This window comes from Schistocerca nitens, chromosome 8 (genome assembly GCF_023898315.1).
Source record: "Schistocerca nitens isolate TAMUIC-IGC-003100 chromosome 8, iqSchNite1.1, whole genome shotgun sequence".
NCBI lineage: Eukaryota > Metazoa > Arthropoda > Insecta > Orthoptera > Acrididae > Schistocerca > Schistocerca nitens.
In genome coordinates this window covers 24,159,492-24,173,224 of record NC_064621.1, presented here as the reverse complement: position 1 = coordinate 24,173,224, position 13,733 = coordinate 24,159,492, and the positions used below count along the sequence as shown (strand labels likewise).

Below are 13,733 nucleotides of genomic sequence, written 5' to 3'. Positions count from 1 at the left end.
CCTGCGACCATCTATGGAAGATCCTTTTGACTACAGCTTATCTCCTGCTGCCACAAATGAGCTACAATCCCATTCAATGAAAAATTGTCTCCGAAAGGCATCAAATCTGCTTCAAATGATACGTGGCTATCAGCACCATTATTCAACACACATGCTCGACTGTGCGCAGACGCCTGTGGCGTAGCTCTTGGGCCCTGAATCAGACGCAGTAGTTCCAACAAAAACTCTCCTGAACGGCTCTGTGCCGAAAATTTCGCTACAGATCACCCTTGTCTTGCTTGAGCTTCAGGTAGACGCCGGTTTGCAGCCAGGAAGCGGACAGCAGCAACTTTCAACTAGTTTTGTAGTACTCAAACAACACAGTAAAACAGCATGCATCTTTTGCAGAACTGGAAAAACTCGACCGTGACAGGATTCGAACCTGCAATCTTCGGATCCGAAGTCCGACGCCTTATCCATTAGGCCACACGGTCACTGGCGCAATACGCTTCCCCAAACACACCTCATTACCGCCATTTGTGCACTTCCCGGAATGAATTTACCATCTTTGACGCAATTCTCCAATTTCAGTACTAAAAATGCGACGCTACTTCTTGCTGTGTCCCATCGCAAGTTACATTCAAGCCCTTATGACGCTCATCAAACAAGAGCGTGCAAATCAGCTTCAATCGCTTAGTGCCATCTCAGTCGGTTGCAGAAGGTACCTCACCCTATGAGATACAATGGCGAGTTGCCGCTATTACCAAAGCGGCGGCGGCGCCGACGACGACGACAGCCGCGAGGGTCTCTATCAGGGGTAGAAAATACATCACAAGAACTAAGTATTTCACGTCGGCATTCTCCGGAGACTCCCAAAAGCAGCAGTTTCTGGTGCCTACTTTAATAGCACCATTCGCACTATTCATTTGCGAGAGCATTTCTTAAATACCGCACCCATTTATAATTTGTTTTATCCTTGACCGCTTTTTTCGAAAGGGCCACGGTGGGAGGGGCTTTTACAAAATTCATTTGCCTCCTGTGAGGATCGAACTCACGACCTCTGGTTTACTAGACCAGCGCTCTGCCACTGAGCTAAGGAGGCGCCTCCTAGCGCGCTTTTCGGGTACTTTGTTCTTATGGACTAGTGAATCGGAGATCTTCAGCTGGAAACGCACCGCATTAGCGACCATTATTTGCATTTAGTTAGCACAGCTGCTGCTTTCCTACACATCTCACACGATATCGATGTACACCTAAAATTCCAAAACAACACATTTATTTCATTTCAGAGTTACTTTCAGCTTCAAATACCATTCCTCTGATATTCATACGAAGCTAGGCATCGTCGTAACCCGTTACGTTCGTTACGCAAGGCTCACGAGAGGGGCGCAGGTTGCATCCGCGTAGACACAAAATTTTGCGCCGCCCAGCGTGGGGCTCGAACCCACGACCCTGAGATTAAGAGTCTCATGCTCTACCGACTGAGCTAGCCGGGCTCCACACAATGCTTTACGAGCCATACAATACTGATGGGACCTGCGACCATCTATGGAAGATCCTTTTGACTACAGCTTATCTCCTGCTGCCACAAATGAGCTACAATCCCATTCAATGAAAAATTGTCTCCGAAAGGCATCAAATCTGCTTCAAATGATACGTGGCTATCAGCACCATTATTCAACACACATGCTCGACTGTGCGCAGACGCCTGTGGCGTAGCTCTTGGGCCCTGAATCAGACGCAGTAGTTCCAACAAAAACTCTCCTGAACGGCTCTGTGCCGAAAATTTCGCTACACATCACCCTTGTCTTGCTTGAGCTTCAGGTAGACGCCGGTTTGCAGCCAGGAAGCGGACAGCAGCAACTTTCAACTAGTTTTGTAGTACTCAAACAACACAGTAAAACAGCATGCATCTTTTGCAGAACTGGAAAAACTCGACCGTGACAGGATTCGAACCTGCAATCTTCGGATCCGAAGTCCGACGCCTTATCCATTAGGCCACACGGTCACTGGCGCAATACGCTTCCCCAAACACACCTCATTACCGCCATTTGTGCACTTCCCGGAATGAATTTACCATCTTTGACGCAATTCTCCAATTTCAGTACTAAAAATGCGACGCTACTTCTTGCTGTGTCCCATCGCAAGTTACATTCAAGCCCTTATGACGCTCATCAAACAAGAGCGTGCAAATCAGCTTCAATCGCTTAGTGCCATCTCAGTCGGTTGCAGAAGGTACCTCACCCTATGATATACGAGGGTCAGTCAAAAAGTAATGCCTCCTATTTTGTTTTCTACGTTTAATTGTCAGGAAATTTAAATGCAATTACATAGGTTGAAAACCACAACATTGAGGATCATTTTGTCATTTTTCAATGTAATCTCCGCCCATCTCTACAGTTTTGGTCCATCTTTGAACAAGGGCATGTATCCCAGCACGGTAAAAATCACAGCTCTGCTTCCTAAGCCATTGACGCACGGATGTTTTGACGGCCTCCTCATCTTCAAAATGAATCCCACGATGAGCTTCTTTTAGTGGCCCGAACAGATGGAAGTCTGATGGTGCCAGGTCAGGGCTGTATGGGGGATGAGGCAAAACTTCCCATCCAATTTTGACAATCTCGTCAGAGGTGTGACGACTGGTGTGTGGTCTTGCATTGTCATGCAAAAGAAGAACATCTGCCATTGATTTTGTTGGGCGAACTCGCTGAAGACGTGCTTTAAGTTTTTTGAGGGTTGTGACGTATTGAACAGAATTTATTGGAGTCACTGCACTCACCGGCCTGCCGCTCCGCTTTTCGTCAGTCAACGGTGTTTGCCCTTCAGCTTCCTTACAACGACGAACCCATCGTCTAACAGTGCTGACATCCACTGTCACAACACCATACACCTTCTTCAGTCTTTCATGAATGCGTATGGGCGTTTCACCTTCTGCATTCAAGAATTCAATCACACAACGCTGTCTCAAACGAACATCGATGTCGGCCATCTTACAAACTTCTGCTGTGCTGCCACCTGTTGACACAGAAAGTTACTACTGCAGTGGATTGCAGAAGAAGGTTTGAGGAATGGCGCCAAATTCAAATTTTTCACTTAACTTAATTTCTTTAAGTAGAAAAAAAATGGGAGGCATTACTTTTTGACCAACCCTCGTACAATGGCGAGTTGCCGCTATTACCAAAGCGGCGGCGGCGCCGACGACGACGACGACAGCCGCGAGGGTCTCTATCAGGGGTAGAAAATACATCACAAGAACTAAGTATTTCACGTCGGCATTCTCCGGAGACTCCCAAAAGCAGCAGTTTCTGGTGCCTACTTTAATAGCACCATTCGCACTATTCATTTGCGAGAGCATTTCTTAAATACCGCACCCATTTATAATTTGTTTTATCCTTGACCGCTTTTTTCGAAAGGGCCACGGTGGGAGGGGCTTTTACAAAATTCATTTGCCTCCTGTGAGGATCGAACTCACGACCTCTGGTTTACTAGACCAGCGCTCTGCCACTGAGCTAAGGAGGCGCCTCCTAGCGCGCTTTTCGGGTACTTTCTTCTTATGGACTAGTGAATCGGAGATCTTCAGCTGGAAACGCACCGCATTAGCGACCATTATTTGCATTTAGTTAGCACAGCTGCTGCTTTCCTACACATCTCACACGATATCGATGTACACCTAAAATTCCAAAACAACACATTTATTTCATTTCAGAGTTACTTTCAGCTTCAAATACCATTCCTCTGATATTCATACGAAGCTAGGCATCGTCGTAACCCGTTACGTTCGTTACGCAAGGCTCACGAGAGGGGCGCAGGTTGCATCCGCGTAGACACAAAATTTTGCGCCGCCCAGCGTGGGGCTCGAACCCACGACCCTGAGATTAAGAGTCTCATGCTCTACCGACTGAGCTAGCCGGGCTCCACACAATGCTTTACGAGCCATACAATACTGATGGGACCTGCGACCATCTATGGAAGATCCTTTTGACTACAGCTTATCTCCTGCTGCCACAAATGAGCTACAATCCCATTCAATGAAAAATTGTCTCCGAAAGGCATCAAATCTGCTTCAAATGATACGTGGCTATCAGCACCATTATTCAACACACATGCTCGACTGTGCGCAGACGCCTGTGGCGTAGCTCTTGGGCCCTGAATCAGACGCAGTAGTTCCAACAAAAACTCTCCTGAACGGCTCTGTGCCGAAAATTTCGCTACAGATCACCCTTGTCTTGCTTGAGCTTCAGGTAGACGCCGGTTTGCAGCCAGGAAGCGGACAGCAGCAACTTTCAACTAGTTTTGTAGTACTCAAACAACACAGTAAAACAGCATGCATCTTTTGCAGAACTGGAAAAACTCGACCGTGACAGGATTCGAACCTGCAATCTTCGGATCCGAAGTCCGACGCCTTATCCATTAGGCCACACGGTCACTGGCGCAATACGCTTCCCCAAACACACCTCATTACCGCCATTTGTGCACTTCCCGGAATGAATTTACCATCTTTGACGCAATTCTCCAATTTCAGTACTAAAAATGCGACGCTACTTCTTGCTGTGTACCATCGCAAGTTACATTCAAGCCCTTATGACGCTCATCAAACAAGAGCGTGCAAATCAGCTTCAATCGCTTAGTGCCATCTCAGTCGGTTGCAGAAGGTACCTCACCCTATGAGATACAATGGCGAGTTGCCGCTATTACCAAAGCGGCGGCGGCGCCGACGACGACGACAGCCGCGAGGGTCTCTATCAGGGGTAGAAAATACATCACAAGAACTAAGTATTTCACGTCGGCATTCTCCGGAGACTCCCAAAAGCAGCAGTTTCTGGTGCCTACTTAAATAGCACCATTCGCACTATTCATTTGCGAGAGCATTTCTTAAATACCGCACCCATTTATAATTTGTTTTATCCTTGACCGCTTTTTTCGAAAGGGCCACGGTGGGAGGGGCTTTTACAAAATTCATTTGCCTCCTGTGAGGATCGAACTCACGACCTCTGGTTTACTAGACCAGCGCTCTGCCACTGAGCTAAGGAGGCGCCTCCTAGCGCGCTTTTCGGGTACTTTCTTCTTATGGACTAGTGAATCGGAGATCTTCAGCTGGAAACGCACCGCATTAGCGACCATTATTTGCATTTAGTTAGCACAGCTGCTGCTTTCCTACACATCTCACACGATATCGATGTACACCTAAAATTCCAAAACAACACATTTATTTCATTTCAGAGTTACTTTCAGCTTCAAATACCATTCCTCTGATATTCATACGAAGCTAGGCATCGTCGTAACCCGTTACGTTCGTTACGCAAGGCTCACGAGAGGGGCGCAGGTTGCATCCGCGTAGACACAAAATTTTGCGCCGCCCAGCGTGGGGCTCGAACCCACGACCCTGAGATTAAGAGTCTCATGCTCTACCGACTTTTTTTTTTTTCTTTTTCTTTTTTTCTCCTTTTTTTAGATGCCTTTTCCAATTTTTTTTTGCCACTCTGTTTTTTTTTTTTTTTTTTTTTTTCCTTGAGGATAGGTCGGAATATCCGAATTCAGGAATCGGTGCCTGTTGCTGCCGAAGTGCTCTTATTGTTTAATCTGAAGGTCCGGTCGTTGACGAGGAACGGTATCAATGAAGAGTGGGGAGGTGTTATCCGACACCCTGCTTTTCAAAAATAATGGCGGTCATGTTTCCAAAATTTTTTTTGACGGCGGTGAACCGTTGCATTTGCCATTGTGCTGTTCGCATGTAAGTTTCAAAACTGACGAGATCGTCGTCGCCATTGTGGCAAATAACGTATGTCACATAGTGTCCCAGTAACCACATCACAGTGTTGTTCTTGGTCGCAGGATAATATGTGGTGTCTGGCCAGAGGAGGATATCGGTGGAGTGACTGGCTGCACTGCTGCGAGTTAAGAGACCCAAACGTTGTTGCACCCATTTCCAGTTAAGTAGATGGCCACCACATGTAAATCTGTGGCGTAAGGTGTCGACCAGGCCACAACGCGCACATCGATCACTGTCGTGTAAGCCTATGCGGTGCAACCGTTCATTTGTGGGGATAACACCATTAACAACCTGATACCACGTGGATGCCACAACGGAAGTATGGATGGATAAACTGATGTTGTGCCAGACTACATTCCATTGGACACTTGGGTGTTTGATTTCCATGGGGTGGCGTATCATAGTTCGATGCCATCTGTCGAGCAGAACCTTTGTCGATAAATCCGACCTGTGAACAACGGCGCCCCCGATGTAACTTACTTCGAGATAATAGTACCGGACATGTTTTAGTTGAAAATTGATTTGTCCTACAGCAGTGGGTGGACGGAGATCTATAGGACGTAAAATTTGGAAGAGCCAATGAGTTACACTGAGTGGTTCCTTCCTCAACAACGTGGAAATGCGTTTGATGTACAAGGCCGTACACTTTCTGTCGATGTCTGGTAAACTGAGTCCTCCTGCCTTCCGCGGCAAGGTCAATGTGGTATATTTCGGTTTAAAAATGTTCCCTTTCCAGAGAAAATAGTTGGAGAGTTTCATAAGTCGCTTCGCCTGTAACTTTGGAATCGGAAAAATTTGGGCCATGTAGTAGGCTTTACTGAAAATGTAAGTGTCGAGGAGACGAATACGTTGAAGGAGGTTGATAGACCGCCAGTTGTTTTCGCGAATAGCGCCGTGCATAGAATCGGCGATCCGCCGCCAATTTTTGGCACACATTTTCAGTGGGCATCGATCGACAATCATACCTAAGGTGGTGTGGTTTTCCGCAGTTTGTGCCCACGGGACGGTTACGTTTGCCAATCCACGGATTTTGACGAATCGGCATTTATCTGTGTTAATTCGTGCTCCAGAGACACGGCAGTAGTCATCAATTTCGGATTTGAGGATGGGTATTTCTTCTTCGGCCCGTATTAAAACCCCAACATCATCGGCGTAAGCGCGAACCACAAAAGAATGACCGGTCGTGGTCAGGCCGGTCAGTTTGTCGTCGATGGAACGTAGTAAAGGTTCGAGCGCCAGCACGAACAAGAGCATGGAGAGGGGGCTCCCCTGCGGGACCCCTCTTTGAATCTCGATAGGCTGCGTGAGCTGTCCATTGACGCTAACCTTCGTCGTGACACCAGTTATCAGGTGTCGTATGACGGCAATAACGCTGTCATTGAATCCACAATGCTGCAGGAAACGCATGAGATAATCATGACTCACACGATCGAACGCTTTAGAAAAGTCAACAAATAAGAGTGCACAGTGCACGTTAGTCACCGATGCTATTGAAATAATGTCTCTATATTCTGAGAGGGGTGTCATAATGGACCGACCAGGGAAACAGGATTGATGATTGTGGACCACCTTTTTCACCACCGCCGTTAGTCTGCTATTTAGTGCTCTGGCAAAAGTTTTATAATCAAAATTTAGTAAAGTGATCGGACGATAATGATCAAGATTTTTCCGGTGTTTACGTTTGGGAACCAAGACAATCCTGCCTTCCTTGAGGTCTGCCGGCAAGGGAGTCCCGCGCATCACCTCGTTGAGGACTGATGTAAAGGCTTGTCCGATGAGAGGCCAGAAGCGCACATAGAATTCTTTCGGCAGCCCATCAGGGCCGGGGGATTTTTGTGACGGGGAACCAGTGATCAGGTCCAGGACGTCATCCGCATCAAAATCTTGCAATATCGCGCAGTTATCGGCGTGCGTGACTTCTGAAGGTGGAGTACAGAAAGCCACAGTGTCAGCATTCCCACGGGTAGCACATTGCGAGTACAGGTGAGTAAAATATTCGGCAACGGCGCGAAGGATATCCCTCTGATGAGTGAGGAGGACCCCATCAGCGGTCTCAAGTTCCTCAATAAACGTTCTCTGGCGGTTCGCACGGTGCTTTATAAGGTGGTACAGGGACGTGACTTCGTCGTCCTGGAGCGACTTAGTTTGAGCTTTGGTCTGCAGCCCCGCAAGTTGTGTACGCTTTATGGCTAGCAGTTTGGCCTTGATTTTCTTGATCCCTTCCAAGTTCGTATTCGTTACGGTTACTTGCGTATACAACTCCCGCAATACCGTCTGGTAAAAATCGATGGTTCGTTTGGTATCCTGGGCTCGTTGCCAGCCATAATTTTTCAGAGATTGTCTCATCCTCCGTTTGACTACCTCATTCCACCAGGCGATATTGGTAGCGTACCTACAACGTCGCTTGAGACAGTCCGTCCACGTCGCATGAATAACATCTTGTATGTAAGTATCCGTCAGTAGAGAAACATTGAGGCTCCATTGATTCCGGAAGCGGTGAGTCCGTTGTCTGTCTAAACTGATTGTTACGGAAAGGGCACAATGGTCTGAAAAGCTAGCTGGAATGACATCCGTGTCGAGAACACGATGGCAGATATTCTCCGTGACGTACAACCGATCAAGGCGGCTGCATGCCGTCGAAGTAAAGTACGTAAATTTAACCTTAGTGGGGTTCTTGAGTTCCCATGCATCCTGCATTCGCAGATGACGTACCAGAACATGCAATTCCCGACAGTAATTGAAGTTCGGAGACTGATCTTTTCGATTGAGGACACAATTGAAATCGCCACTAAGTATGAATTGTGATGGGTTCCGTCGCAACAAATAGATGATGTCTTCTTTGAAAAATTTGGCTCTGTCGGATTTGCGAGTTGAACCAGACGGTGCGTAGATGTTCACTATGGTGACGTCAAAAATTTGACATGCAATACCTCTACCACACTCGAGTATTTCAATACTTCGAACAGGGATGCCCTCGCGGAATAAAATGGCTGTGCCTGTGCTCGTGTCTTTCGTTACATTTGCTATCGTATGAAAACCAGGGACGGTGAGACTTAATATAGACACTTCCTGTAGGAGTACAACATCGGCTTCAGAGTCGTAGATAAACTGTCGCAACAACGCTGTTTTCAAAGCAGACGTGATCTTGTTAATATTAAGAGACAGAAATTTATATGCCTGGGTCGTGCCCATCGAAGGAGGAAGGAAGCTGCATTGTATTAGCGGCCCAGTCCATCGCACTGTCAGACTGCGAATTCACAGTGCCAGGTTCGCGTCCAGATTCCGCGGCTCCTTTGTTCGGAGTCTTTCTTCGGGCTGCGGTGACATTTGGTTTGGGTTTAGTCTTCCGTCGTCCACCAGTCGGGAGTTCCATGGCAGAAGGTGGGGTGGGCGGATCATGACTGAAATCGGTAGTCGGAGTGCCGGCTTCCTCCACTGTAGCGAACTCGTGCGAAATCGTGGCGGCGGAAAGCAAGGTGTGTTTGTTTGTATCCACACGGTCTGTTGGTAAACAGTCTTCCGATCTCTCAGGTTGGTCGTGTTCAGTGACGGGCAGGTTGGTGTTTACAACGGTCGCCGGACCAACGTCCTCGTCGGGTGTCTGTAGAGCCGACATCGGACGGTCGTCCTCTTGTTGTGCATCCAAGTCGTGTTGTGGCGGGCCGGCCGGCGGCGTCACAACAGTCAGCTGTAAACACTGGTCGGCACTGGTGTTGACCGACGCCGCCGGGGAAGCAGCGGCGTCGGAGCCCTCATCTATGCTGTCCACGGCAAGGGTTTCCTGCGAGGGAGGGTTCGCGTCCGTGACAGATATCTGATCGTTAGCCGACAACTCTTCATCAGTTCCACTATCGTCACAGGTACGGCGTCGTTTGTTACCGACTGATAACGTTGTGCTGACAGCAAGTGGAAGCTTCTCGCTCTTTTGTGCTAAAGGCGGGAAGGACTCGTTGCTAAGATCAGGTTCAACGGCCTCTGAGGTACTGGGTTGCAAAGTTGTCTCCCCCAATTTCTGATGTTGGGTCATAATATCAGCTAGTGTCAACCTCTGGCGTTTTTGCAAGGAGTTTTTAAGCACGAAAACACGCCGAGGACAATCACTGCGTAAATGACCGCTCTCGTTACAAATATAACAAGTTTCTACTTGCCCACTATAAACGACATGTGCTTTATAACCACAGACCACGATATTCGAGGGAATATTAACTTTAATGCTCATATCGACAGAACGAACCCCACTGTAGCATTGCAATTTGTGTTGGCTAGACCATTTTTCCATTCTGATTTGTCGAATATCACCGTATTTTGCAAGAGCATCCTTCAAAAGGTAATTGTCAACTTCAGGCGGCAAATTGAATACCCGAACCTGTTTATATTCTACATCGGCATTGGTGATTATCACGGTACTCACCGACTGGTCTCGATGATGGAATTCCGCCTTTCCTCCAGTTTTCTGCAAGATTTTCTCCAGTTGTAACGGAGTGAGGAACTTGACAAAGAAACAGTAATCCGCCATATCATAGTACGCTGTGTGAACCTGGTCGGAAGTTATCCCAATGATATCCACAATCCACTCATGAATTTCCAGGGAGCTTGGTTGCACACGACGCGTTGCCTTGTCAAACTCAAAACATAACGTATTCTTTCGGGGAACCGATTTAGCCATAACTGTAACGATAAGCGGCCGAAACCGCTAGTAAGAAAAACAAGACGACGAGAATAGACAAAAACTCAAAATTTCACGAGAAAACGCACAATCACAGTCACAAGAAACGATGAAAACACGGCTTGCGGCGCTACGACGGTACGGAAGTTGAGGCACGTCCGATCGCTGTCGCGGCTCAAGCGGAACTTCCGACTGAGCTAGCCGGGCTCCACACAATGCTTTACGAGCCATACAATACTGATGGGACCTGCGACCATCTATGGAAGATCCTTTTGACTACAGCTTATCTCCTGCTGCCACAAATGAGCTACAATCCCATTCAATGAAAAATTGTCTCCGAAAGGCATCAAATCTGCTTCAAATGATACGTGGCTATCAGCACCATTATTCAACACACATGCTCGACTGTGCGCAGACGCCTGTGGCGTAGCTCTTGGGCCCTGAATCAGACGCAGTAGTTCCAACAAAAACTCTCCTGAACGGCTCTGTGCCGAAAATTTCGCTACAGATCACCCTTGTCTTGCTTGAGCTTCAGGTAGACGCCGGTTTGCAGCCAGGAAGCGGACAGCAGCAACTTTCAACTAGTTTTGTAGTACTCAAACAACACAGTAAAACAGCATGCATCTTTTGCAGAACTGGAAAAACTCGACCGTGACAGGATTCGAACCTGCAATCTTCGGATCCGAAGTCCGACGCCTTATCCATTAGGCCACACGGTCACTGGCGCAATACGCTTCCCCAAACACACCTCATTACCGCCATTTGTGCACTTCCCGGAATGAATTTACCATCTTTGACGCAATTCTCCAATTTCAGTACTAAAAATGCGACGCTACTTCTTGCTGTGTCCCATCGCAAGTTACATTCAAGCCCTTATGACGCTCATCAAACAAGAGCGTGCAAATCAGCTTCAATCGCTTAGTGCCATCTCAGTCGGTTGCAGAAGGTACCTCACCCTATGAGATACAATGGCGAGTTGCCGCTATTACCAAAGCGGCGGCGGCGCCGACGACGACGACGACAGCCGCGAGGGTCTGTATCAGGGGTAGAAAATACATCACAAGAACTAAGTATTTCACGTCGGCATTCTCCGGAGACTCCCAAAAGCAGCAGTTTCTGGTGCCTACTTTAATAGCACCATTCGCACTATTCATTTGCGAGAGCATTTCTTAAATACCGCACCCATTTATAATTTGTTTTATCCTTGACCGCTTTTTTCGAAAGGGCCACGGTGGGAGGGGCTTTTACAAAATTCATTTGCCTCCTGTGAGGATCGAACTCACGACCTCTGGTTTACTAGACCAGCGCTCTGCCACTGAGCTAAGGAGGCGCCTCCTAGCGCGCTTTTCGGGTACTTTGTTCTTATGGACTAGTGAATCGGAGATCTTCAGCTGGAAACGCACCGCATTAGCGACCATTATTTGCATTTAGTTAGCACAGCTGCTGCTTTCCTACACATCTCACACGATATCGATGTACACCTAAAATTCCAAAACAACACATTTATTTCATTTCAGAGTTACTTTCAGCTTCAAATACCATTCCTCTGATATTCATACGAAGCTAGGCATCGTCGTAACCCGTTACGTTCGTTACGCAAGGCTCACGAGAGGGGCGCAGGTTGCATCCGCGTAGACACAAAATTTTGCGCCGCCCAGCGTGGGGCTCGAACCCACGACCCTGAGATTAAGAGTCTCATGCTCTACCGACTGAGCTAGCCGGGCTCCACACAATGCTTTACGAGCCATACAATACTGATGGGACCTGCGACCATCTATGGAAGATCCTTTTGACTACAGCTTATCTCCTGCTGCCACAAATGAGCTACAATCCCATTCAATGAAAAATTGTCTCCGAAAGGCATCAAATCTGCTTCAAATGATACGTGGCTATCAGCACCATTATTCAACACACATGCTCGACTGTGCGCAGACGCCTGTGGCGTAGCTCTTGGGCCCTGAATCAGACGCAGTAGTTCCAACAAAAACTCTCCTGAACGGCTCTGTGCCGAAAATTTCGCTACACATCACCCTTGTCTTGCTTGAGCTTCAGGTAGACGCCGGTTTGCAGCCAGGAAGCGGACAGCAGCAACTTTCAACTAGTTTTGTAGTACTCAAACAACACAGTAAAACAGCATGCATCTTTTGCAGAACTGGAAAAACTCGACCGTGACAGGATTCGAACCTGCAATCTTCGGATCCGAAGTCCGACGCCTTATCCATTAGGCCACACGGTCACTGGCGCAATACGCTTCCCCAAACACACCTCATTACCGCCATTTGTGCACTTCCCGGAATGAATTTACCATCTTTGACGCAATTCTCCAATTTCAGTACTAAAAATGCGACGCTACTTCTTGCTGTGTCCCATCGCAAGTTACATTCAAGCCCTTATGACGCTCATCAAACAAGAGCGTGCAAATCAGCTTCAATCGCTTAGTGCCATCTCAGTCGGTTGCAGAAGGTACCTCACCCTATGATATACGAGGGTCAGTCAAAAAGTAATGCCTCCTATTTTGTTTTCTACGTTTAATTGTCAGGAAATTTAAATGCAATTACATAGGTTGAAAACCACAACATTGAGGATCATTTTGTCATTTTTCAATGTAATCTCCGCCCATCTCTACAGTTTTGGTCCATCTTTGAACAAGGGCATGTATCCCAGCACGGTAAAAATCACAGCTCTGCTTCCTAAGCCATTGACGCACGGATGTTTTGACGGCCTCCTCATCTTCAAAATGAATCCCACGATGAGCTTCTTTTAGTGGCCCGAACAGATGGAAGTCTGATGGTGCCAGGTCAGGGCTGTATGGGGGATGAGGCAAAACTTCCCATCCAATTTTGACAATCTCGTCAGAGGTGTGACGACTGGTGTGTGGTCTTGCATTGTCATGCAAAAGAAGAACATCTGCCATTGATTTTGTTGGGCGAACTCGCTGAAGACGTGCTTTAAGTTTTTTGAGGGTTGTGACGTATTGAACAGAATTTATTGGAGTCACTGCACTCACCGGCCTGCCGCTCCGCTTTTCGTCAGTCAACGGTGTTTGCCCTTCAGCTTCCTTACAACGACGAACCCATCGTCTAACAGTGCTGACATCCACTGTCACAACACCATACACCTTCTTCAGTCTTTCATGAATGCGTATGGGCGTTTCACCTTCTGCATTCAAGAATTCAATCACACAACGCTGTCTCAAACGAACATCGATGTCGGCCATCTTACAAACTTCTGCTGTGCTGCCACCTGTTGACACAGAAAGTTACTACTGCAGTGGATTGCAGAAGAAGGTTTGAGGAATGGCGCCAAATTCAAATTTTT

At 47.4% G+C, this 13,733-nt stretch overlaps 12 non-coding genes across 12 annotated transcripts; all 12 read right to left on the bottom strand.

The window, feature by feature from the left end:
- Window positions 1-400: 400 nt before the first annotated feature.
- Trnar-ucg (transfer RNA arginine (anticodon UCG)) lies at window positions 401-473 on the bottom strand. The gene has a single exon. It is a non-coding gene; the product is annotated as a tRNA-Arg (tRNA).
- Window positions 474-1,009: 536 nt separating this feature from the next.
- On the bottom strand, window positions 1,010-1,081 carry Trnat-agu (transfer RNA threonine (anticodon AGU)). Its single transcript has one exon. It is a non-coding gene; the product is annotated as a tRNA-Thr (tRNA).
- A 321-nt stretch (window positions 1,082-1,402) lies between these two features.
- On the bottom strand, window positions 1,403-1,475 carry Trnak-cuu (transfer RNA lysine (anticodon CUU)). Its single transcript has one exon. It is a non-coding gene; the product is annotated as a tRNA-Lys (tRNA).
- A 439-nt stretch (window positions 1,476-1,914) lies between these two features.
- Trnar-ucg (transfer RNA arginine (anticodon UCG)) lies at window positions 1,915-1,987 on the bottom strand. The gene has a single exon. It is a non-coding gene; the product is annotated as a tRNA-Arg (tRNA).
- A 1,439-nt stretch (window positions 1,988-3,426) lies between these two features.
- Trnat-agu (transfer RNA threonine (anticodon AGU)) lies at window positions 3,427-3,498 on the bottom strand. Its single transcript has one exon. It is a non-coding gene; the product is annotated as a tRNA-Thr (tRNA).
- A 321-nt stretch (window positions 3,499-3,819) lies between these two features.
- Trnak-cuu (transfer RNA lysine (anticodon CUU)) lies at window positions 3,820-3,892 on the bottom strand. The gene has a single exon. It is a non-coding gene; the product is annotated as a tRNA-Lys (tRNA).
- Window positions 3,893-4,331: 439 nt separating this feature from the next.
- Trnar-ucg (transfer RNA arginine (anticodon UCG)) lies at window positions 4,332-4,404 on the bottom strand. The gene has a single exon. It is a non-coding gene; the product is annotated as a tRNA-Arg (tRNA).
- Window positions 4,405-4,940: 536 nt separating this feature from the next.
- On the bottom strand, window positions 4,941-5,012 carry Trnat-agu (transfer RNA threonine (anticodon AGU)). The gene has a single exon. It is a non-coding gene; the product is annotated as a tRNA-Thr (tRNA).
- Window positions 5,013-11,061: 6,049 nt separating this feature from the next.
- Trnar-ucg (transfer RNA arginine (anticodon UCG)) lies at window positions 11,062-11,134 on the bottom strand. Its single transcript has one exon. It is a non-coding gene; the product is annotated as a tRNA-Arg (tRNA).
- Window positions 11,135-11,673: 539 nt separating this feature from the next.
- Trnat-agu (transfer RNA threonine (anticodon AGU)) lies at window positions 11,674-11,745 on the bottom strand. The gene has a single exon. It is a non-coding gene; the product is annotated as a tRNA-Thr (tRNA).
- Window positions 11,746-12,066: 321 nt separating this feature from the next.
- Window positions 12,067-12,139, bottom strand: Trnak-cuu (transfer RNA lysine (anticodon CUU)). The gene has a single exon. It is a non-coding gene; the product is annotated as a tRNA-Lys (tRNA).
- Window positions 12,140-12,578: 439 nt separating this feature from the next.
- Window positions 12,579-12,651, bottom strand: Trnar-ucg (transfer RNA arginine (anticodon UCG)). The gene has a single exon. It is a non-coding gene; the product is annotated as a tRNA-Arg (tRNA).
- Between the last annotated feature and the right edge of the window lie 1,082 nt (window positions 12,652-13,733).